Here is a 25902-nt window from a genome sequence, read left to right as displayed (position 1 = left end):
GAGAAGTGCCACAAGCTAGTTTAGGGTTTTCCCCATTCGAGATGCTATACGGGAGAGCAGTCAGAGGACCAGTAACCATTCTGAAAGAGCTGTGGTCCAGAGAGGAGTTGAACGATGAGGCAAAGACTACGTATACGTATGTATTTGAGCTCAGAAACCGATTGGACGCAACCTGCAAATTGGCTCACGAGAAGTTAGCACAGGCGAAACAGATACAGAAGGCATATTATGACCGCGGAGCAACACACCGAAAGTTAGAGCCGGGAGATAAGGTGTTGGTACTGTTACCCACAGACAATAACAAAATGATCATGCAGTGGAAAGGTCCTTTTACGGTCACTCAAAAGAAAAATGAGTTGGACTATGAGATTTCTGTACAGGGTCACCGAAAGGTTTTCCACATCAACATGTTGAAAAAGTGCGAAGAGAGAAAAGCAATAGGAAAGGGGAATGAGGAGAAGACTCAGGTTTACATGGTGATTGCAGAGGAAAAGGACCACGAGGAGCTACACACTTTCATTGATAAGAAGACCATGGGAGTAGAGAACGTTATGTTGAGCCCATCTCTAACGGATAGGCAAGCAGAGGAGTTGAGAGGGATAATTCACGAGTTTGAAGAAGTATTTTCGGATTTACCCGGGCGGACGGAAGTGTTGCAGTGTGAACTACAGTGTTCCACAGAGGAACCAGTGCACGTAAAACAATATCCACTACCTCTTGCAATGCAAGAAGTGATCGAGAATGAGATAGAAGAAATGTTGAGGCAAGGAATCATAGAGAGGGACAATTCACCTTATAACGCACCTTTAGTAGTACTTAAGAAAGCAGACGGCTCGAATAGAGTATGTGTTGACTTCAGACGTCTGAACAATGTACTGCAAACAGACGCAGAACCGATCCCTAGGATAGACGTCGTGGTAGCAAGAGTGGCCCATAAGAGATATTTCTCAAAACTTGACTTGTACAAAGGTTACTGGCAGATTCCTATGGAAGAAGCATCTAAACAAAAGACAGCTTTCGCTTGTTTAAAAGGACTATTCCAATTTAGGTATATGCCATTCGGTTTAAAGACAGCAGCCGCCGTGTTCACTAGGTTGATGAGACGGGTCTTACATGATGTACCGCACGTCGAACACTATATCGATGACTTACTGGTAGCCACAGATACGTGGGAGGAACATCTGCAAGCCCTAGTAAAGCTACTAAAGAAAGTAAAGGATGCAGGATTGACGATAAAGCCAAACAAATGTGAACTAGGGCACAACACCGTGGAATTGTTAGGACACAAATTAGGAATGGGGCGACTCGAGCCCAAGGAGGATACACTAGACAAAATACAAGCAGTGGACAGGCCTAAGACCAAAAAACAAGTACAGTCATTTTTGGGACTGACGGGATTTTATATAGGGTTCATCCCAAATTATGCAGAAATAGCTGGGTCACTTATAGAACTGACACGAAAAGGGGGCAAAGAACGTAGTAGACTGGGGTGAACAGCAACAAGAAGCTTTTGAAATGCTAAAGAAAAGCTTGACGTATCCACCTGTGTTGTTAGCTCCAGACATACAAAAGGAGTTTGTGCTACGCACTGATGCCTCCGATAAGGCCCTTGGAGCAGTACTCTTGCAAGAGAAAGACGATAAACTCCATCCCTTATTTTTTGCTAGCAGACGACTTAACAATGCAGAACAGAATTATTCAACAGTGGAGAAGGAATGTCTCGCCCTTGTATGGGCAATAAAGAAATTCCATATTTATTTATTTGGTAAGCAATTTAGGGTGCAAACGGACCACCAACCACTCGAGTTTTTGAGCAAAGCAAAGCTAACTAACGGTAGATTAATGAGATGGAGCATCACCTTGCAAGAATACTGGTTCCACATAGAGTACATTAAGGGACGACAGAATGCGGGCGCAGATTACATGAGTAGGGCGATGGACTGACCAAGCAGTGAGAACATAACACGGACAAAACAAGTGTACATATGTGAAGTGGTGCGAACAATGAACTCGTGAGTGCTGTGAACAGGGCAAATGGTGAAATGTGCGCGACAGTGCAGTGAAGTGTGGTGATAAATGGTAAGCGACGATGAAGCACAGAGAAGCACCCAAGTCACAAGAGTCAAGTCCACCACCAAAAAAGAAGGCGGACAGAAGGCAGTTTTTTGAGAAAAAACTCTTAAAAGGGGACCCATGTCATATGTAAGAGGCCGCCTGCGGCGCGAAAAAGAACAGCACGTGAAGCACAGTGTTCGGAATGGCACGGGCTCTTGAGGCGCGTGAGCCGAGGCGTAATCGAGGGATGAACGGCGCTGTCCGTTGATTATCGACGTGGCTCCGGGCCAGGAAGCTCGCATCGCCAGCTACGCTCTGGCGACGGGAGACCTGGGGGTCTGGCTGAGTCCGTGACGTTGGCCGTCCTAGGTGTGGCCGTCGACCTCGGCAAGTTCGAGCGAGGCTCCTGGACTGGATGCAGCCTCTCACGGCAGGACCAGGCACCCCAGAGAGGATCCCCCTTCTGCGGCAGACCGGCACGTTCGATTCTCCTCGGGACGCCACATCGGCACTCATGAAGAAGTTGCGAAGCATCCCGACGCTAGGCGTATCCAGGTGGGCCTAAGCAACGCCGAGCGCCATCCCTGAAGAATTACTGACGAGCTCATCACCGACGAAGTACCGACGAGCTCACCACCGATAAAGACAGAACGGACGACAGACGACGTGACGAATATAAGGCGACTACATCGTCAACGAGAGCACCAACCGCTGGGGAAAAAGCCGACAAGCCGGAACACACGTGCAACGACGGGTGCAGCAAGGTGACTCTTTGTAGCGTTTCAGGCGTGCGTTTCAGCGAGATAGGACAGGGTTGCCTGACTTTGTGGCGGCTAATCCTTCATACAAGCGTAGGCGCAAAGTAGAATTTGTTTAGTGCATGAAGCTTTAAGTTGTACTTGTATTTGTTCGCCATGTTTTAGTATGCTTGATTTTTAGTTTGAGGTTTTTGGTTCTCAGTTTGCGTGCTATTAAAAATCTATTTGCTGTGTTTCCATGCGCCTGCCTTCTCCATCTCTATTAACATCCGCACGCCTCCGAGATCGGTGACAAGAACATCACATATATGCACACTACCAGAAAGTCCGAGCCCGGCCCGGGCCCGCGTCAAAATAGCCGAGCCCGGCCCGGGTCAAAAAGCACATGCCGTGCCCAAGACCGGCCTGAGCCCGTGAAAAAAAATTACTCCATCTCCCGCTAAAGGGAACCATGTGTGGATGCGAAGCAGCGGGGAGATGGTTTCGCGGCAGCGGCCCGAGCGCTCATCGCGGCGCTGCACAGGAGAGAGAATGAGGCGCGCGCTCCGTCATTTTCACACCGCGGAACTACCGTGGCGCCCCAGTGGAGTATGCAGCTGTTGCACCACCTGTCGTGCGCGCCGCTCCGGATTTCTAGAGGAGAGAAAGGGGGATCGTAGGAGAGGAGAGAGAGGGGAAGGGGACGCGCAAGCGCTGTGGGGCTGTGGCACGCGGGCGCCGCTCCGTACAGTAGAGGATTCCTAGAGGAGAGAAAGGCGGGAGCGTAGGAGAGGAGAGTGACGGGGAGGGGACGCGCATGCGCTGTGGGGGTGTGGCACGCGGGCGCCGCTCCGTAGAGGATTCCTAGAGTAGAGTTACCTAGAATATGGGAGAGTGTCCAAAGCGCCGCGCGAATGCATGGGAGGAGCGAGGACCTTTTTGTGTGAACTCCCGCGCCGCGGCGCTGCTGTACCGGACCCGTGGGCTCTCTCCGCTGCGGAAGCCGCGCCAAGGTGGCGGGCGTCTGCTACGAGCCTGATATTTTGGTTGCTGTTAGCCAACATCTCGATAATTGGGGATATATTAAGTACCACGTCACCGCAAGGTAATACCGCAGTGACTCACCGCACAGAGAACGCGTTTGCCGGCTGTGAATACGGGCATTTTGTCTATTTCCTTCTAGCTCGCTTGGTCCGCGCTCACGCGGCTGTTTGAGTAACGCATTCCGCGCGCTTACTTCATTTAGTTATGCGTGGAATGAGCAACGTGAACGTGCTGCTGAAGAAAATAAGCTAGAGACCGCGATAATAACCAAAAGAACGTAGCAGATATGGCTAGCTCATGCTAACGCTTTTACACCCTATCGTTTCCTTTCTTTTATTTCATGCATTCAATTTGCTTTACAAGACTGCATCCTGCGCTCTGTTGTTTCTTTATTAAGGCGAAATCCTTAACTGGGCTCTTGGGAAGCGGAATGTGTCTGTTGGCAGATGCCGGGGTACCAAAAATAAATACAAACCGCGTAACTCTTACGGCTCGTTCACTTGGTATATATACCAAAGTATAGCGTGGAAAGGCACAAATGTGTGACTAAGAGGACTGATGGGTCATGGCATTAGTAACTTGACATACTTGCACTGGCGTCACGATTAACGATAACAATATGACGTGTGGTCATATGATGACGGCCAGACATCCCTCTGATGCTGTGGGTGTGACGATAAAAACGTGTTGAATGCCAATTTCTATCTCAACGTGTCGAACTTAATCATATATCATGAAGAACTGAGAGCACAGGTAAAGGGTAATAATAGTAATGATAATTTCTGGGGTTTTACACCCAAAAATCACAATATGGCTGTGAGAGACGCCGCAGTGGAGGGCTCCGTTAATTTCGACCACCTGGGGTTCTATTAACGTGCACCTAAATCTATGTACACGGGTGTTTTATGCACTTCCTCCGTCGAAATGTAAGCCGCCGTGGCCGGGGATGGAACCCGCGTCCTCGAGCTTAGCAGTACAACCTACCAAAGCCACTAAGCTATAGCGCGGCGTGTATAGGTTAAGGGTACGCGAGAAATATACACGCCAAAAAACAATACGAACCAAAATAAATGAAACGCTAACAGTGCAACATTGTATACGTATGCCTCATTTCATAATTACGAGCAATAGTCAGAAAACGAACGTGATGCATTACGTATGTGCAACTCGTCTTTCGCCTTCTTTTATTGCAAGAGCGCAAACACTAAGCGAATTTTAACATGAAAGTATCTTTAGGAATATTTATTGCGTATGCCCGCTGTTTCGTACACCGCCAATATACTTACTGATCAATAACTACGTACTTGTAGTTACGTAATGATAGAGGCAACAAATCACCAGAACATAAACTTTTAATTTTTTGCTGTTATTGAAGGTAACTATTTTAGGGATATGTAGAATCAAGAGCGATATTTGTAGTGCATCAAAGACAGTAATATTCAAGACCATTTTCCATTCAATATAATGCAAGCACAAACATCGTCACGCGCCATGAATGCTTTATAGTTTACGTGAGTTTTTGCATTATCTTGCTGCCCAAGCACAAAGAAACGCTCAAAGATGGGTAAGCTCCATGCAGCACCACACTGTTGAAGTTAAATAGAGTTTAAGTGCTTTGCGTGGAAAATGAAAGCAAAAAACTAGAGCGCGTAGCAGACGACCCTCGCTTCCCGCGCGCTTCGCGAGCGCGAAAAGCCCACGGGTCCGGAGCAGCAGCGGCGCGGCGCGGCAGTTCACAGAAAAAGGCCCTCGCCTCGCCGGAGCCGGCGCTTTGGACACTTTCCCATATTCTAGGTCACTCTACCTAGACGAGAGAAAGGGGGAGCGTAGGAGAGAAGATAGAGGGGGAAGGGACGCGCATGCGCTGTGGGAGTGGGGGACGCGGGCGCCGCTTCGTACAGGATTCCTAGAGAGAAAGGGGAGCGTACTAGAGGAGAGAGAGGGGAAGGGGGTACGCATGCGCTGTGGGGGTATGGGACGCGGGAGGGACGGACAGAGCCGCCGGCAAGAAATGCTTCGCATTTAAAAACTGCCTTACCCGGCCCGGCCCGGCCCACGGGCCGGGTCAGGCCCGGGCTTTCGGGTGTGCCCGAGCCCGTGCAGTGGACTACGCTCCTGGGTACGACACGGCAACATCGGCACTTATCGACATCTGCGGTGGTCCCGATGAACCCTGCGTCATGACGCCTGCTCCAATGCCGACGACGATTACGTCATGTCACGTGGTCCATTCTCTGGCTATAAGAAACCCATCGAGCCAGCTCTTCATCAGTGGGCTTGGCAACAGCGCTGGCGGCAACATGCTTAGAAACCCGCTTTGATTCGCTATCCAGGTTAGTGGCTATTTGCCTACGAGTTATTACCGAAGCGACAACCGTTTCCTAGGGCTGTTGCCTTGCCCACTGTGCGTCAAAAGGTTTTTAAATTGTGTTTTTCCGGCCAACAATGATCTGTTATCTTGTGGTGACATCGAGGCCTATCCTGGGCCTTCTGAGCTGGAAATGTGATTCGAATTATTGCAAGGTCAAAAAATTATCGGTTCGACTGTTGAGGGCATTGAGTGTGCGCAGAAGGAAATAGAAAAACAGCTTACCGGAATACATGAACGTATTGAAGGTATTGATGAGCAGTTACAAAAATTGAATGGTATAGCCGGGAAGGCTCAGAATATGGAATCAATAGTCTCGAAACTTGAATCTCAGGTGTTGGCGCTTCGGGACCAGATGAATGACATAGAGAACAGAGGTCGCAGAAACAATTTAGTTATATATGGTCTTGGCGGGCAAAATACTGAGTCAAACGATGAACTAGTTAAAAGTTGTCGCAGTTTCACCTGAAAGGCGAAGCATCAATTGCGATAGCAAATTTTTAGAGAGCTATACGGAGTAATGATATTAGCTTTATCAGCTGTATAAACTTGGACATGCAGCAGCACCGGCAACACGCAGAACTGTTGTCGACGCCGTCGGCGTTTTGCCCGCGTTCGCTCAAAATGCGTGCGGCGTTGGTGACTGTTGCCGGAGCCTCTGATATAAATAGGCACTTGGTGCCGCAGCTAAACGTCGCCTCCCTTCCCTCCCCCTCCCCCCCCTCCCCTACGTCCTCTCGCGCGTTGGAAGAAGGCGCGTTTGCTCTACATATATGGTGATTGTAAAGGAGGAAAGAGACGCCTACTTCTGCAGCCCTTAAGCGAGCACGGCGCAGAACGCGCGTTTGTTCTCCGCCGTGCTTTCACTCCCCGTGAAAGCGCGCGCCCCTCGCGCCCTTTCACTCGCACATACAGCGTTCGGCGCGCGGCGACGATTTCATCTCCATTGACGTCATACGGAACCTCACGGCGACGGCGACGGCAGAAATCTGCTTTTGAGTGTCCATATAATTGCTATCGCAATAAAAAAGTACAAGAAGACATTTTATTGCGATAGCAATTATATGGACACTCAAAAGCAGATTTCTGCCGTCGGCGTCGCCGTCGCCGTCGCTGTCGCCGTCGCTGTCGCCGTCGCCGTCGCCGTGAGGTTCCGTATGACGTCATTTGGAGATGAAATCGGCGCCGCGCGCCGAACGCTGTATGTGCGAGTGAAAGGACGCGAGGGGCGCGTCTTTCACGGGGAGTGAACGCACGGCGGAGAACAAACGCGCGTTCTGCGCCGTGCTCGCTTAAGGGCTGCAGAAGTAGGCGTCTCTTTTCTCCTTTACAATCACCATATATGTAGAGCAAACGCGCCTTCTTCCGACGCGCGAGAGGCCGTGGGGGAGGGGGAGGGGGAGGGAAGGGAGGCGACGTTTAGCTGCGGCACCAAGTGCCTATTTATATCAGAGGCTCCGGCAACAGTCACCAACGCCGCACGCATTTTGAGCGAACGCGGGCAAAACGCCGATGGCGTCGACAACAGTTATGCGTGTTGCCGATGCTGATAAAGCTAATATCATTACTCCGTATAGCTCTCTACAAGTTTGCTATCGCAATTGATGCTTCGCCTTTCAGGTGAAACTGCGACAACTTTTTTGTGAAACATTTCGGCAGGAAGCTAGTTAGCATTCAAAGATGTCATAGAATAGGGAAAAAAGAAACAAGCAGGTCACGTCCTGTTATTTTAAAAATTCTCGTCTATCGCGAAAAAAATGGCCACATTGAAATCGGCGCATAAACTAAACGGCACACGTATATCCTTATCTGAAGACTTTTCCAAACGTCTTCGCGACATAAAGCAGAAGTTATAGAAGAGCGCGGCAGGAGAGGAAGCAAATGGCGCGAAAGTAACAATCGTTTATGATGAGTTGAGCATCAATAATATCTTGTTCGGTTGGGATGAAGGGAAAAATGTACGATTTCAGATAACCAAGGCAAGGACTGACTGTCACCAGAACCCTAACATCCGGTCTCTAAAGATAAAAAATGTCACAGTTTCGCCCTAAGGGCGAAGCAATGAATGCGATAGCAACACAGCAATGTCATACGAAGTAAGGTGAGCGGCTTTGGTAGCAATATGAATTGTAGTAAACATGAGCTGATTAAGTAAGCAGGTGTGCTGCGGCGTAAGTAGACCGACATGAAGAGAGACTCGATGACTACGAGAAGGCGCGTGTGAAACGGTGGGGTTGATGAGAAGCGCTTCCCGTGGGCCGCGCGTGCAAGGGACACATCTGTAGCGCTGCACTGCCGATCTGGGCAGCATTCAGTAGCGCACCCAGGATCTCTGCCAGGGGGGAGGGGGGTTGACAAATTGCCAATACCATCTAAACAGCACCAATTTCGATTTCTTCACGGGACATTGTCAATAAAATGCGCTTTTTGCGAGTGTGCAGACGATTGCGCGTCTTACATCTTAGTTGCAGTACTCAAGTGCGTAGGGAAAGAAAAGGGGTTAAACAAAAGAGGGGGTTAAGTCGGCCTCAGTGGGGGGGGGGGGGGGGGTTCCAACCCCCGAATTCCCTCCCCCCCCCTCGTCGGTGCGCCACTGGCAGCATTACATGTGTAGCGTGCGTTGGAAAGTGTGGCCCGACTATTACTAACTGAATGAACAAGCGTGGTGTGAGCGCGCACAAACAAACATGAATAGATCACACTGAATGGCTGCAGACAACGACTGTCGAAACGCTGGCAGCAAGCACATACGCTGCAGCGGGCGAAGGTACGTACGTGCGGTCTATCGCTTCAACAGAAACTGAGCGGCGAATGCACGGCGCATAAAGGTCAGAGCCGTGTGGAGATAAGAGACGGTGCGGGCGAGCGACGAGCGCTGTTGTTGGCAGAGTAGAAGTGCCCCCCCCCCCTCCTTCCGGCGCTGGCTTCCCGCTTCCTTGCTTGCGCGTGGGAGATTGAGTGCGTTCGCTCTCCGTGATAGCGCGCGTCCCCCCACGCTTCCGCTCGGGCATACGGCGCGCGGCGAAGATTTTATCTATACGGAACCTCACGGCGACGGCGACGACGACGGCAGAAATCCGGTTGAAGTGTCCCTATAATTGCTATCGCAATAATAAATATTAATTGTAGGAGCGTAATTACCAAGGTCGCGGAGTTAGAGGCTCTTGTATTTTCACATGATCCTGCCGTCACAATTCTAGCAGAGACCTGGCTGAATGACTCAATATATGATAGCGAGCTTGTCCCATCTGGATACAGTGCGCTTAGGAAAGATCGAGAGGGTAGAGGTGGAGGCGTCAGTATCCTTTTCAAGTCGTCACTTAACATCCTGCGAATGCCGAATATACCCAATGTTGAAGGTATCTTTTGTAAAGCATATTACAATGGTATCAGGTACATTATAGGTGCTATATACAGACCACCGAACACTCCAGTTTCCATGTTTGATGAACTAGATAAATATTTGCGAGCAAATATAAAGACTAATGACCAAATTATCCTTTCAGGGGACTTTAATCTGCTTAACATACACTGGCCAACATTCACGCTCACAAAACACGATCTTGTTGGCGAAGCCATGCTAAACATTTGCTTTACATATGATCTGCTTCAAGTTGTGCAGGACTATACCAGAATTCAGGGACCTTCTAAGTCTGTTTTGGACTTATTCTTTGTCAGCGGATCCATTGATGCTCGAACAAGCTGCGAGGAATTTCCAGGAATTTCCGACCACCAAGCCGTGCTACTAACCTTAAGTAATACTGCACTTGATAAAAAATTGCAACGTTTATCTTTCCCCGATTTCTCTCGGGCGATGACGTTTCAATTATTGATACTCGATCGCGTTTCATTTTAATGAGTTTGAAAACAGCTGATGCGATGTAAATGAGCTTTGGATCAGGTTTAAAAATAATATAAATGACTGTATTAACTCTTTCGTACCTCCAATTACAAAAAAAAAAGAAGAAACATAAGAACCCCTGGATTTCTCGTGAAGCGCTCTAGTTGAAAATACGGCTAAAACTATTAAAGAAAACAATGAAAAAGAAAATTTTGCATTGCAATAGTAACGAAGTCAGTGAATTACCTTCAAAGCTTAAGGACCAAGTCAGTAGCGATAGGCAGCGCTATTATGGCGACTTATTGCCAAGTTACATCGCATTGGCTCCTGAGAAATTTTGGAGGAGCATTAGTCCTAAATCAGAACAGTGTGATGTGTTTGGCGTGAATGGCAAGTTGACGCAAGATAACAAGGAAATTGCAAACCTAATTAATGCGCACTTTAAATCTGTCTTTACTCGAGATAATGACATTTTACCGTACTACGACGCAGTCCTGCCTCCTATACCTGATAAGATAACTGAACAGGGCATTTTTAATATGGTACTTAATCTAGATATTAGAAAATCTTCTGGCCCAGATGACATTCCGAATGGTTTTCTTAAACGCTATGCGGAATGGGTGTCCAAATATTTACATGTTTTGTTTGTGAAATTCTTACAATTAGGCCAAGTGCCGAGCGACTGGAAGACCGCCAGAGTTAAGCCACTCCACAAAACTGGGAATAAGCAGTACATTCAGAACTACCGCCCTATTTCATTAACTTCAACTGCATACAAACTCTTGGAACGCATCATTCACAAACACATTTCGGAATTCCTTGAGAAACATAACTTTCTAACAACCCATCAGCATGGATTCCGAAAAGGCTATTCAACAATAACCCAATTGGTACAAACAGTGCATGACTTCGCAAATAATATAAACAACGCTAAACAGACAGACGCCATATTTATGAATTTTTTCAAAGCTTGTGATAAAGTTTCTCATCATAAACTACGCCATAAATTAAATAAAATTATAAAAAAATCATAGGCTGATTAACTGGATTTCAGATTACCTCAGTGCACGTAAACAATTCGTTACCTTTAGGAATCACGACTCTAATAATCTCTCCGTTGACTCTGGCGTTCCCCAGGGCTTGGTTCTTGGGCCGCTCCTCTTCCTGTTGTATATAAGCGATCTTGTAAATGATCTTCCAGTTAAAATCAAATTATATGCAGACGACTGTGTTTTATATTCAGTAATAGACAACCCCTCGGATCAAGTATTACTAAATGATGGATTTCAGAAGGTAGTTGTCTGGTGTGAAGATTGGCAGATGTCAGTGAACTTTGATAAAACTGTTTTTATGTGCATTACTCACAAAAAGAATAAGCTTGGTTTCAATTACTCGGCTAAAAATATTTTTTTTCTATCTGAAGTAACAGAATACAAGTTCCTTGGCCTGTGGATAACTAAGAACCTCAAATGGAATCGGCACATCGATAAAATAACCACTAATGCCTATCGTAAATTGTTTTACGATAGGCATTGTCCTGAGCTGCTGCTGAAACTTAAGATGTGCATAAATCGAGTGAATTCCATGATTCTGTTGGCAAAACGAAACCACATGCGCGCCAAATTCAATGCGGCTCGCTCGGACATGAAAAAGACGTGGTCTCTCGCAAATGAATTAAGAGGGGCGCCTAGACATGGTGGTCATCAGCTATCAATTATTTCCCATTTTTCTTCAGATGGGGCAACAGTTATAAATGAATTTAATACATTCTTTTCACGCGTCTCTGGTACTGCTAAACCACACCCAGATTTCCGTACTCTAAGTGACAGTGTATGCAAATCCGCGCAGCTTCCTTTTTTTTCGGAATCTGATGTCAGATCAATTCTTTTTAACTTAAAATCTAATAAATCACCTGGCGTTGACTGCATTTCTGTATACGAGTTGCGCAGAAATTTTGATGCTATTAAGTGTGTGCTATTAACATTGTTGAATCATATTGTAGCCAGTGGTATTATTCCTACGGAAAGGAAAAAGGCCAAAGTAATGCCCCTGTTCAAGGGAGGTGCACGAAACAAATACGAAAATTATCGGCCAATCTCAATTTCACCGTGTATTTCTCAAATAGTAGAAAAACATCTGCTGGAAGTCATGTCTAAGCTTCTAGATGCCAATAACATTATTTCAAGTACGCAGTACGGTTTTTTACCAGGTAAAGGCACACAGGTTCTCTTGGAGGACATTGCAGATCTTATCAATTCAGCTTTCGACGCTAACCAGGTTGTCTGCGCTCTCTTCCTAGACGCTAGCAAAGCTTTCGACAGTATATGCCATAGCCTTCTATTATCTAAACTCTCATTGGTTGGATTGCGCCCCCCCCCCCTTTTTTTTTAAGCCGATGGGGGCGAAATACGAAAACACCTGTGTACTTAGATTTAGGTGCACGTTAAAGAACCCCAGGTGGTCCAAATTTCCGGAGTCCCCCACTACGGCGTGCCTCATAATCAGATGGTGGTTCTGGCACGTAAAACCCCATAATTAAATTATTATTTTTTAAAGCTGCTGACTAACTTTTTAGACGATAGAACACAACTAGTCTCCATAGGACAGCACCGAAGCAAGTTAACCGTAATTAAAGCCGGAGTACCTGAGGGATCTATATTAAGTCCACTTCTTTTTAATCTTTATGTAAATGACCTCGCCGCTGCTATTCCTGCTGTTTTATTCCAGTACGCGGACGACACTGTTATATTGTCTCAACATTCTCGTTTTTCAGATGCAATCTCCCTTTTACAAGAGTCAACGAATAGCGCTATGAAGTGGTTCTGTAAAAATGTGATAAAAGTGAATGTCTCCAAAACACAGCTTATTTGTTTCCACAATCCCTTGAAGAAAGTTAGTTTAAACCTTCCACTACTGGCGCACCCTTCATCTTGTTCTCCTTGTACCTGTACACCCGTCCCATTCGTTTCATCTGTTAAATACCTGGGTGTCTTACTTGACAGTGACTTCGCCTGGAATTCCCACCTAGCTTACGTTTGCTCAAGGCTTCGTGCAGTTTGAGGTGCCTTATACAACATTAAGTATTATATGCTTTTATCAGTTCGTAAAATGGTTCTACAAGCACTGGGTTATAGTATACTACGTTATGGAATTACGGTGTTCGGTAACTGCGCGATTCGATGGAAAAACAGAATAAACTCTATCCTTCGATCCATTCTGAAAATAATTAGCTATGATTTAGGATTACCTTCAGGCATTGACCATTTCAAGGCATTAAGGTGCTCAAATTTTAACGCCCTTCTCAAAGAAACGGCTATCCTGAGGCATTTTTGGTCAAACAAGTATAAGGTCAAATATGTTACTGCGCACTGTCTTCGTCCTAAAGATAGCTTTCGGGTGATCCGCTGCTCTACCAGATACGGTCAGCGCACTCGTAATTACTACATACCCTCCTGTCTCAATCAACTACCAGCAAGCGCCTTTCGCGTGAAAACAAAATATAAACTAAAGGAAATTCTTCGTCGCATTAGTCTTTAATATTTTAGGCCTCGGCCTTCCCTTGCAGGTTCACTCTAATCATAGATAACGATGTGATATGAACGCCTTAAGAGGACGACATATGGTTCGGCGACTGCATCATACAGGTGCCGAAGTGTAAGAATATACTGTGAAGACAGTAACTTCTTAGATTGTTTTTTTATTTGGGTGTCCTGTACCCTACTGGCGTTATATCTATTTTCCTATCATGTGTTCTTTTTCATTTTCAGATGTTATTACTTATCTCAAGCCGAAAATTCGACGGTTTTTCAATATTGTATAACAACATAATCGCCATTTCGTTGCTTTGTATTGCGAGTGGCACCTCACACTACATTTCCTTCTAAGTTACGTTTGTTCTCTTTGTCTTTTATTTCTGTCCTAGTTGCTGTTAGGGTTCTTCCTTTTTTTTTCCTTTACTTGCTTATTCCTGCCAAAAAACGTTTTTGCATATTCTGTTGTGTCTGCGATATAGCAGTTTTGTAAACGCTGCCTGTCGCCTCTTCCCTTCAAGCCCAACGCGGCTTTGGCAGGCCTATCATGTATTGATGCCAATGAAAGTCTGCTAATAAAGTATTATTATAATTTTTTCTCAGCAGAGCATTAAAGCTGTCCACGTGTCCTGTTCGCTTATTAGCGCATAAAACAATAATACGCCCAGTCCTAGATTACGCAGCTATTATCTGGGATCCGTTTACGCAAACTAACATCAAAAAGCTCGAACGGGTGCAGAGAAAGACAGTTCGCTTAATTTAGAATAACTTCTCCCGTACCTCAGTAACAAAACTCCTAAAACAAGCCAACTTGCCGGCACTAACAGAGCGCAATCGAGTTTCCCGACTAAAATTCTTACATCAGCTTGTGAATGGGCATTACAACATTAACATCTCTGATATAATTACATTTTCTTCCGGGTATGCCACAAGACAAAGGCATCAACTAACAGTGACACCACTCCGCGTAAAAAATAATTGTTTTAAATATTCTTTTTTCCTAGGACTGTGATTGAATGGAATAATTTGACTAATATAGAAGTTACTCAGCCTTAGTTGTCTTTATTTGCTGCTAACATCTGTTGATTGGGCTATATATAAGCTTCAAACCGTTTATTTGATTGGGCTATAAGCTTCAAACCGTTTATTCAAACCGATGTTGTTTGTTTTGTTTCCTGCATTTGTACGCTGATATATTGTACTTCCACCCTGCTAAAATCCCTTTGGGGATTGTAGTATCTGTAAATAAAATAAAAAAATAAATGGCTCTAACGGCTCGACAACATGAAGGTCTTTACACGTCTAGTTCGAAGTCCAAAGTCCCCTCCAAGCCTTCTCAGACAACCACATTCTTTTGCGCACAACCAGCACTCAAGCAACTTTCGCTGATCTTGCTGTACGAAAAATACAGTGATCATATCCATCTATACACTGATGGTTGAACCACCATTGACGGTTCTGCAGGATGAGTGTTTTTTCCTGCGAAAGTCTCCACCTTGAAGTTCAAGACATCACACCAGACGACATCGACAGCCGCGGAGCTTGCTGCTCTTCGTAGCGCACTTCGCATAATTCGTGAGGAACCACCTAACAAAAGAAGTGTTTTCAGTGACTCCAAGGCAAGCTCTACATTGCTTTCTTTCCGCCTTACGCCGCGGATCCTACGAACAACTAGTCCTCAAAATCCGAGAGCTCATTCATCGCCTCGTCGAGCAAGGACACGTCACCTTTCAGTGGCTCCCTAGCCACTGTGGCGTAATGGGCAACGAATAAGCCGATGAAGCTGCTCGATCTGCTCATGAAGACGGCGCGCAGGAACCAATCCCGCTGTCAAGAACAGATACAACAGCGAAACTTCGAGTGCTTGCAAACGATGCCGCACAATCGTTGTGGAACACACTTAGGTTGCAGCACACACGTCTGCATCGACTGGACCCCTGTCTTCGACTTCCATCTCCACCTGGACTATCCCGACCCGAAAGAACGGTACTTTGCCGATTGTGGCTTGGTGTCGCATTTACGAAGTCGTATCCTTTCCGCATCGGATGGGAGGATAGCGCTGCGTGTGACCACTTCGGCGACGATGAAACTATCGAGCACGTACTTTGTCATTGACCCCGATACAGCGCACATAGGAAGTCACTCGCGACCGCGCTGGCGGGTCTTGACGACCGGCCGCTTTCGGAGCAGACAGTCCCGGAACGCCGGCCTATACAGTAGTCACACAACAAGTCGATCAAGGCACTCTTGAAGTTTTTGCTATCGAGTGGACTTTCTGACAGACTATAGTTCTCACAGACGTTTCCAACGTCCTCTTTTTTTTTAATTCCTTGTATTTTTTGTGACTGCTTTTTCTTTCCCCTATTCTTTCCGCCTTTCATTTCCCCTTCCCCCAGTGCAAGGTAGCAAACCAGAATCTTTTCGGGTTAACCTCCCTGCCTTTCCCACCCCGTTTCTCTTTCTCTCTTTCTCTCCCTTTTTTTTTTTTTTTTGGCTCACAGAGAAACTTGGGATGCACGAGCGTTCTCGTGGATTTTAGTAACTCGAATGCTCTGGCATCATCGAGAAGGTGTTAATTTGCAGATCATTTCATCACATGATATGCTTCTTATTGACCGCGCAGTCGTGCCTCTGTGGCGATAAACGCGAGAGCAGTTGCAGACAGGAGGAGTGTGCATGGTTAAGGCAATTTTCGCTATTCGCACGTTTTCGCAAACCATCACCGCCACGGACTCTCCCTGTATTCCGATGCTGCGGCTCTTTCCCACATCTCGTTGGAAGTGTGCACGTCGGGACCCGCAATGGCGACCGAGTGGCGCTATGCTCCTAGTCCGGGGCTGCACGCCGCCGTGTAGGGCGCTGCAACGCGAGAGGCAAATGCCATCGGGGCGGTACCGTTCTCCACTTGCCAGCGGCAGCACATAGCGCGCTCCGATACGCAGCTGCCGGCGTCGAGGCAGCTTCTCGCAGCTGTTGCTCGTCGGTGCGTGTGTCGGAAGCGCACGTGCGTACGTGCGTGGCCGTCACTTCTGCTGCCGCCGGCATGCGAGCGCACTGTGCACAGCGACACTCCCGCCGCGCGCGCTGACTCACATCGTGAGCAAGACACCAGCATCGACGGACTGCCGCGTTCACACTGTACGTATTGGTGGTGGTGGTGGTGGTGGTGGGACCGCAAGGTCTGGTGCTTTTCGTGACAGTACGGTCGAAACTCTGCGTGCCAACTCTTCCGTGGTAACTACTGGAACCTAACGATAACCAACTAAACAATGGCACTGACAACACTACACTACGTGATCCGTCGAGCATGTCGACTGGGCGCACACATCGCTAAGTTATCTAGCCGGAATGTGCCGAATGGCTATCTAGATTGCAGGAAAATAAAAATTACTTTAGCTGGGTAATTCATTGCTCTGACGTCAGGGCGATCAAGTAAACGTCAAGATGCGCGGGTAAAGGTTTCTGTACGTGTCATGGCCTGTTTAGTTAGGCCAGACGAACACAATTGTTCTGCCAGAGCACATCTTGTATGCTTCATAAATCATCGAAAGCAGGCACTTCCTCTGTACATGGAAGAGTTCCTGACAAGGTTCCGTGTAAGAAGCTGGAACTTGTTCATTATTTATTGCTGGAATAGTGGCAATGCCACGGCACTCATGCTTTACTGCTACACCGTTGCGTAGTACGCGGTGTTGCAAGGTGTACAGGTTTTCTAAGAATTGCATAGATTTTTTTTAATACATGGACGTCTCGCGAATTCTTGGAATGTCCAACTTTTGTGTCGCCGGTGGTAATTTCTATTTACGTCGATTTCATGGAGCCGTTTACCTAAGGTTGCTTCCACTTTACTGCGTCTGCATGTGAACCTCATCAATACTTCTTTTTGGGCGAGTTGGTACATCTTGAAACTTCGGGTAACAGCGCGAACAGATGGCCACAAGAAGGCAGACAGCGCTTGTGTGTACGTGTCTGTCTCCATCTTGTGGTCGTCTGTTTGCGCTGTTACCCAAAGTTTCATGAATGTGAACCATTCCCTTTGCATGAGAGGGCAATAAGCTACATGCATCGACTTCATAATTGCGTCTTTCGTCTCGCCATTCGAACTGATTGCCTTCCGTCCAAATAATCCACTTTAATTTGCGCTTCGAAAAAAAAAGGACGTAGTGCCACGTCAGGATGTTTTCGCATTTACCACTTGCTCTTTCCGCATGCTATTAATTATGTTGTTGTACATATGGGATGAATATCAATCTTCTTCCTTGAGAACTATTCCGCTAGCTCTCATGGCAAGTCATGTTTGCTCTGCCGTGGCAGCCGCATTTTGATGGGAGCGACAAGCAAAAACGCTCGTTACTTGCATTTAGGTGCTCGTTAAAAACAGATCATGTGTCCGAAATTAATCCGGAGTCTCTCACTACGGTGTACCTTATAGTGTTTGCACGTCAGACTCCGGAATGTATTTTTGATTCCGAGTTAGTTTCACGACATTTTCGCTATAAAAGCGTAGAACAAAGAAATAAATGTAAGTCGAGAATTTTCTTTCTTTTTTTGGAACGTTGGGTCGTAACCCAGAACGTTAGTTCTGGCATAAATCAGCACAGAATGAAAGACAGAAGTGCTATATCTTTGCATAGGTAAAGGATCTGGCATAGATTTGGTGCTGAATTATATGAGTATTGCCTAGACAGCACATCTCTCTTACATAGATTCATAAATTTCCTGTGACAAATGCAAGAGCAGTTTCTCCTGATCTTGGCATGGATCGGAACGCACTCTTCAAGTACTGCGCTTGGTCAACGCCTATCGCAACGCGAAAAAGAAAGCGTACTGCCTTTATATGGGCCCTACTCATTTCAGGCAATTCACCGAGTCGCCTGCATACACCTCGCTGTTGCGCGACTTCAACCTCAATCTATTCGTATTCTTTGTCGCTTTCACGCCAGGAAACAATCTGAACAATAGCCATAACATGCCAGCCGACATAAAAACGCCTCACAAAGGCGTGAAATCGGCAGGATTTCTTGCCTGGGGCAGCTGCGAAAAAATAATAATAATAGAACAAGAAAAGTTGTCGCTAAACGAAAAAATAAGAACATTTATCCATGGAAAATGGTCGAAAGCAGTCAAGTATCGTACCTGTAGCAATGAAGCAGCGCCGCGAACAAGAGCTTGCACCTTTCGGAGGCCAACTACGCACAAACACTTTCCTTTTTACAGCGAAGCTATATATGGCTACCCCGGCAAATTTTCTGCGTCCATGCCTGTACACCGCCGCGTCGATAAAGAAAATTTATCGTCTCCTGAGCTAGTGTAATTTTGAGTTTCCGCGTAACAGAATTATGTTTTCTCGTATGTTAAAATTACAATCCGATGCTATCATGTCTGCAGGTTATGTGTAAGTCGTACTTTACAAATTTTGTGACCCACTTTGAGAAATTGAAGTAGTTCAATAACGCACTTGTGCCAGGCGGAGTGTCTACTATAGAATGAGGATATATGCTGCACTCTGGCACACCTGCGTGCGCGCATGACGAACGTGTGCACATTATGTATCTGTCCTTGATGAGTGGGCGCTCTGTCCGATGCATCGGTCGCGCAGAGTGTGCTGCGACCGTAATCGACATCAGGGCAGGACTGTTAAAATCTACAGTGATGTTTACTTCGTAAACGCGGGTTACGCTCAAGCGTATGAACGCCGCGAACGTGCAAAGCGACGTTGAAGCACCAACGGAAAGGGCACGAACGAGGTCGTGGACGCTACATTGATGTCGACGGTGCGACGCCTTGTGGTGGCGGCGCTTGTGTAACGTCGGCAATAGTCGGCAACAGCGTCGCTGTACATCGTTTCACAGCGTGGAATGGAGGCGGAATTTCCTAACCTCCGGCTCGCTTGGAAGGCTCTCTGTCTTCAAAAAAGGTCTGATGCGGCTCGCTAGGCAGGCCGGACGTTTGCACGCACAGCGCAACTATTTCCGCGGATTTGTCTCTGAAATCCTTGATACTGATCAAAATAAGATAATCGGCAGCAAGGATCCTTCCGGCTTCGACGAAACACCTCGATTATACGCCACAAACACGAGGAGAGCACAGCGCCAATTGAAAGAGCCGCCGTAAACTTAGATGTCGTAGTCATCGTTGTTTATTCGGGCAGTGTTGACAGCACAAGCAACGGATTCTGGAGTTGCCAGATGACGAATGTGGGCGTGTTTGACACTCATTTACTGCGATAGCAATTATATGGACACTCCAAGCACATTTCTGCCGTCGCCGTCGTGGTCGTGGACGTCGCTATATGAGGTTCCGTGTAAGTCCAAACACGGTAACGTCGTGGCCGTGCGCCGTACGTACGTTGTATGTGCGAGGGAAAGCTTGCGAGGGCCACCCCGACAATAACGACTCAATTTCGCTGCGCTAGGGAGAAAGGCGTGGTGGAATCGAGCCGCTTCTGTCCCGCGCATGACACGGAAAGGGAGGGGGGGGCTAGAAAGGGAGGAGGGCTTGTTTTACTCCGGCGGCGGCCGCGCGGGTGCCTTATCTTGAAAGCAATCTGCGACGTGAAAAAAGAGCGCGCCCGCGCGGGCGTCATCTTCAAAGAGATCTGCGATGTGGACAAAGTGGAACTAGTGCCGGTAGCTTCGTATGCACTTTGCGTTCGACGTTTAGTTCGCTTTAAAGCGAGAGACGGCACGAATGTTAATTCGCTCGCTCCTGCTGCCGCGCTTCCAAACTCCAACGTTTGACAGCGAGTTTCCGCAGTCATCGAGCGAGATGTGTTCATGTTTACCTGCGCAGGCGTTACACCGTGCTTGTTGATTTAGTTAGTAAGCGAATGTTTGCAAGCTTATATGGCCGATAAAGCAACTATCCTTAGTTCGTATAGTTGTGTACTAATTTGCTATCGCACTCGACGCTTCGCCTTTCAGTTTTTATCACACTCTATCCTCTTCCACAAGAATTTGTCGTTCATCTGCGAGCTACGAGTACGGAGGGCGTAAAATAGCATTTCGGAGCGGAAATGGTGCAGGATGCGCGACATGTCGGGCGTCAACAAGAGCTTTCCACGTGTGTCGTGCGGTGACCTCGCGACGCAGTGCCCGCGGCGTGCGTCTGATGCAGGTCGCAAACGACACCGTGACATTCTTCGCCGCGGCAGGAACAATTTATCGCGTCTTTGTGAAGCGCCTCTTTCGACAGGTAATGGAACTGACTTTTTTTTTCTTTTTAGCTTACGCAAGTATGCGTGTAGGAACGCGTGCAGGACATTACTTATTTTTTCTCAGGCATTTCTCAGACATCGCCTATGGAATTAAATCCTTGGCTTTTACGTGCCATAACAACAATATCGTTACGAGGCAAGCTGCATGTAAAGGGGGTTGCTCCGGATCAATATCGACCACGTGGGGTTCTTTGACGCGCACCCAATGCACGGTGCATGGACGTGTTCGCATTTCGCCCCCATCGAAATGCGGACACCGCGACCGGGATTTGAGCAGCGCAACGGCATAGACACTACGCCGCCACGACGGGTTCCGTATAGCAGTTGTGGCGCTTCATCTGGCGCGCCCCGTTCCCGATAGCACGGCGCCTCCGTGTTGAGAGGGAAATAGTACCGATGGTTGATGCCTCGTGGAAAGAGTGTGCTCCTGTGGAGCGTGTTTACTGAGGGCGCGGCTTTTTGATGCGAGCGGATGGTTAGCAAGGTGATATTTTTCAGCGAAGCTGTAAGCCTCTAGTTGGTCGGGATTTTTCGTGGTGTGCTCACCCGATAACCGTCAGCTTGAAAAGGGGTATGTGTCTGAGTTTCCGCGTAACAGATCGGTTATGTTTTCTCCTATTATCGAATTACAATCCGATCCTGTTATGTTGTAGTTTGTGTGAAGTCCTACTTTACGAATTTTGTGACAGAATTTACCTTGAGAAATCTTATTAGTTCAATAAAGTACTTGTGTCAGGTGGAGGGCCTAGGAGAATGAGGATGTATGCCGCCCACGTGCGTGCGCGTGTGACGTACATTTCTTGTGGTGCTTACGTAACGTCGTCTAACGTCAGTTGAGTCTAACGTCCGCACCAGCTTCGCTGTACATCCACAGGGTGGAAAGGAGGCGAACTTTTTCATTTCTCGCGGGCTTTCTTCATCAGCCGGAAAAAAATAAACGGGCAGAAAGACCCTGGCTGAATGCATACTCGTAATAAGTTTCTTTCAATTTACTACATATTCTTCATTGACAGCAAGCCATTCAGAGCAGTAATTAAAGAGATATGTAATTGTAATTAATTCATAAATTGAATGGTATCAACGAAAAACTTACTGGTCGCTGCTCTACTGGACATTGAAGAAAATTTACTGCGGTTATCTTCTCGTAGAATGGCTTGCCTTTTTTTAAACACGGGAAGGTTGTTGCAGCAGGGTGGGGGACACTGGGGCTGCCACTGGGGTCGTTGAGTTGGCCTTGATCCCTGTGGTCTTCTCGGGAAGAGGTCCGTACTCCGGCAGAAGTCCTTGCTGCTTACGGCTAGTTCGCTGGCCCTTGGCGACGTTGGTGCGGTCCTCGGGCTTCGGGCTCGGATCGCGGCTTTGTGGGGGCATTCGGTGAATTAACGCACCAGCATCTCCACCAGATGTCACGTAGTAGTGATGGTGAAGAAAGCAGTCGTAAAACTGTGAATTACGAAACTGATTCTTCATTGGGCGAATCTGTTCCCACAAAAGCAAGTTACACTCGAAGCAGAACGATAGCGGCGAACACAGTCGGCGATCGTCGAAATCTGATCAGTGGGTCAAGCGCGTCGGCTTTTATACATGAGACATCGAAGGTTCCAGAGTAATTGCTGGTGGTGGTGAAAACATTGATTTGGCTATGGAGGGACAGGAGGTATGCTTGGACCAGCCCGTAAGGGAATGGTCCTTACAAATACTGGGTGGAGGTCCCTAGTTGGGGACCCCAGTGGCGGTAGCCGCCGCGCGGGCGCGCCCAACTAAGGGTTGTTGGGCCTGTAAGTCGTGGCAGCCGAGCAGGGTCGCCTCCCAGTCTTCCCGGGTTGGGTTGGGGATGGGGGGGAATGGCCGGGTTGGAGGGGCAGGCCTACACCATGTGATAGGTGTCTGAAGACACCGCACCACGGTGTGGGCAGTTGCCACTAAAGGAGGGGTCAAAATGTTTTAGAACTGCCGGCCACAGCAACGTACTGGTTAGAAGGCGGAGAAAGAGCCGCTCATCCTCCTTCCTAAGGCATTTACATGGGCGGGGGTAAAGGGGATGACTATCTTGATAGTATATTGTGTATAGAGGCGCGGAGGGCGGCGGACAATGGGAGACAGGGAACGTCGACGGGGAGGATGGAGACCGACGAGTGGTGGAACGTCGAGGAGCAGGAGACGAGGAAGCGAAGTGCGGAACAGGTGGGACATAGCGGGACTGGGAGTCGGGTGCATTCCCACGTGGTCTCGCAGTATCGGGAGGGTACCAACCCCGCCGGCGGCAAAATCGTGCCACGTGGCCAGCAAAGCCACACGCGTAGCAGATGGTCCGATTGTCTTGGGTACGCCACGGATTGGGAACAGGGGGCCCAGGCTGGGGTGCACAATGCTGAGCCGGGCGTAGGGGCTGCGGAGGCGCGCAGAAGTCGCTTCTGGGCATGTAGTCTGCAGCTGCAGAAGGCGACGCGTAGAAGCCGCTTGTGGGCGTGTAGTGCGAAACTGCAGGCGGAAGTCTTAGACTGGCGACGACGGCAGCGTTCGTGAGCGGAACCGGCGCTGGAGGTGGCTCATGAGCGAGAGGTAGTGCGTCGCCGACTTGTTCGTGTATGACCCGACGTAGTTCCGGAGACAAGGAGGACTCAGACGACTGGGTAGCAGGCAAAAGTGACAGTTGACGCGCGACTTCCTCTCGAACGAATTGTTTGACTTGGTCGTGGAACGAGGAGTGGGCGGTAGCAGCATTGAAACTGTCGGTTAGGGCCGAAACCGTGTCGTCCGGCGTGGCAGCTCGGCGCGTAGTGAGGCGTTGTTTGCGGAGCTCGTCGTAGCTCTGGCACATGGTGATCACTTCGTCGACCATTCGAGTATTTTTCGCCAAGAGCATCTGAAGGTATCATCCTCTGTGCCTTTCATGACATTCTTCATCTTTTCACTTTCCGGCATAGTGGGGTTAAGTGCCGACAAAGGTCAACGACATCTTCAATGTAACTGGTGAAGTTTTCACCCTTTTACTGAGCGCGACCACGCAAGCGTTGGTCCGCACGAAGCTTTCGCACAGCAGGGCGACCGACGACTTCTTTGAAACAATTAGTAAATGCCGTCCAGGTGGAAAGGTCGGATTCATGATTCCGGAATCAGAGATGAGCGACTCCAGTAAGATAGAAGACGACGATAGTCAGTTTATCTTTGTCATCCCATTTGTTATGCGCGCTCACTCGGTCGTATGAGGAGAGCCAATCCTCGACGTCATGATTGTCGGTGCCGCTGAAGACAGGAGGATCGCGAGCACCGGAGCAGACAACAGACGATGCCTGGGGAGGATCGGGCTGCGCGGCGTCCTCAGGCATGGCAGAAACGAGAGGGAGCGTCCTGCTGCGGAGTTCCAGGTCGGTGAATGGCCCAGCACCTCCACCAAATGTAAAGAGACACTCTGGTTTAATTAATTAGAGCGTAGAGCACTGCACCGAGAGGTTACACAGCTCAGGCAACACAGGCACAAGGCTTCGACCAACTCGTCGTCGTCTTTCTCGAAGCAGTGCATACTGCTCGTTCGTTCTTCTTCGGTACAATTATAATATCTTTAAAGGTATAGGCCGGATTAAAATCGGGCTCCTGATCGGGTGCGGGGGAGAAAACAGCCCGGTGAGAGAGCGCGCCCGCGGCTGCGTCTGCTGCCTCGTTTCCTGCTAACCCCTGATGAGCAGGGCACCATATAAGGTAACGGTGTGCGGGATCCATATCCCGTATGCAATTTCTGTAGATATGATAGGCTAGAAAGGGCGTCCAGCCTTGTTCGACATTCCGACAGGCCCCTCGCGAGTCGGTGATTATGTATTTTGAATCGGAATGTGAGGCCGCGACAGCGATGGCGACTTCTTCCGCGTGTGTTTCATTGCGGGCTGTAAAGTTGAGGCCGTTAACTGTGTTGCTGTTGTGAACTACCGCCGCCGTGTACCATCCCCCGTGGTGAGGACCGGAGGCGTCCACGTAGTATACACCTATTTTGTTGCCATAATGTTGGGCTAGAGCTTCCGCGCGCGCCAGGTGCCGGCCATTATGATCTTCGTGTGAAATGTTAGTTGGAACAGGTCGCACGTGGAGGGTGCGTCTCCACCTTTTTGGGATGCGAAACCTATCATCCATGGGAATGGTGTGTTGGATATGGAGTCGAGCAAAAAGGCGGCGACCTGACTCCGTTTGCGACAGGCGTGTGTACTGGTTTGTGAGGTGCGCTTCTCGGAGCTCCCGGAAAGTGTTCACCACCCCAAGGGTCATAAGACGGCTATTGGACGTGGTGACGGGGAGGTCCAGGGCGCGCTTAACAATTTTGCCGAGGATGACCTCACGGGCGTCCTCCTCTTGTTTCCGTAGGTGAAGGTAAGGCGTCGAATAGAGAATTCGACTGATCACGAAGGCGTTTGCCAGCCGCAAGGCATCCTTACTTCGTAACCCTACGCGTTTGTTGGAAACCCGGCGGACCATACGGCCCACCTGGTCCCCCACCTTACGGAGTTTGGCCAATGTAGTATCTGGTCGTCTGTGTTTGTGGACGTAGACTCTGAGTACCCGAATTTCATCAGCTTCGTGTATGGGATCACTGTCAAGAGACAGAGAGATTTGAGTTGTGCACTTCGGCGAGGGGCGGAGGCGCACAAATTCCGATTTTGGGGGGAAACATTGAAGACCGCAGCGGCGAGCCTAGCGGTCTACTATCGTCGCCGCTGTTTGCAGGCTGGTTTCAATGTCCGCTATGCTGCCCCGCGTGGCCCACAGGGTGATGTCATCGGCGTACAGGGCGTGCTGCACGCCGGCGACACCACCCAGCTGGGCCGGCAGGTGCATCATGGCCAGATTGAAAAGTAATGGGGAAAGTACCGCGCCCCGGGGGGTTCCCCGCGTGCCGAGTAGGTAAGGACCGTGCTCTCTGTCTTGTATGCGGATGTAAGAATGTCGATCCGTGAGAAATTGGCGTATGTATCGGAATGTGTTGAGGCCACAGTTGGTCTGATTTAGGTGAGTGAGTATGATCTCGTGTGTTACGTTGTAAAACACACGAGATCATACTCACTCACCTAGTGATGGCTTGTTTTCCAGAAAATACTGTATAATTCGGGTCGCGCATACATGAA

General features: G+C 48.3%; 2 protein-coding genes across 2 annotated transcripts in view; both read left to right on the top strand.

The window, feature by feature from the left end:
* The window catches only part of LOC119455352 (cytoplasmic aconitate hydratase-like), a 607544-nt gene that overhangs the window by 151829 nt on the left and 429813 nt on the right, over window positions 1–25902 (top strand). The window lies entirely within an intron of this gene.
* Window positions 16554–25902, top strand: part of LOC119455356 (alpha-1,3-mannosyl-glycoprotein 2-beta-N-acetylglucosaminyltransferase-like) — a 79617-nt gene continuing 70268 nt past the window's right edge. Inside the window, exon 1 of the mRNA XM_037716739.2 lies at window positions 16554–16713. The gene's annotated coding sequence lies outside the window, so the exon portion shown is untranslated. The remainder of the gene's footprint in view (window positions 16714–25902) is intronic.

Source organism: Dermacentor silvarum, chromosome 6, assembly GCF_013339745.2.
Source record: "Dermacentor silvarum isolate Dsil-2018 chromosome 6, BIME_Dsil_1.4, whole genome shotgun sequence".
Taxonomy (NCBI): Eukaryota; Metazoa; Arthropoda; class Arachnida; order Ixodida; family Ixodidae; genus Dermacentor; species Dermacentor silvarum.
The sequence above is the reverse complement of the archived record's forward strand: the minus strand, read 5'-3'. Positions and strand labels throughout refer to the sequence as shown.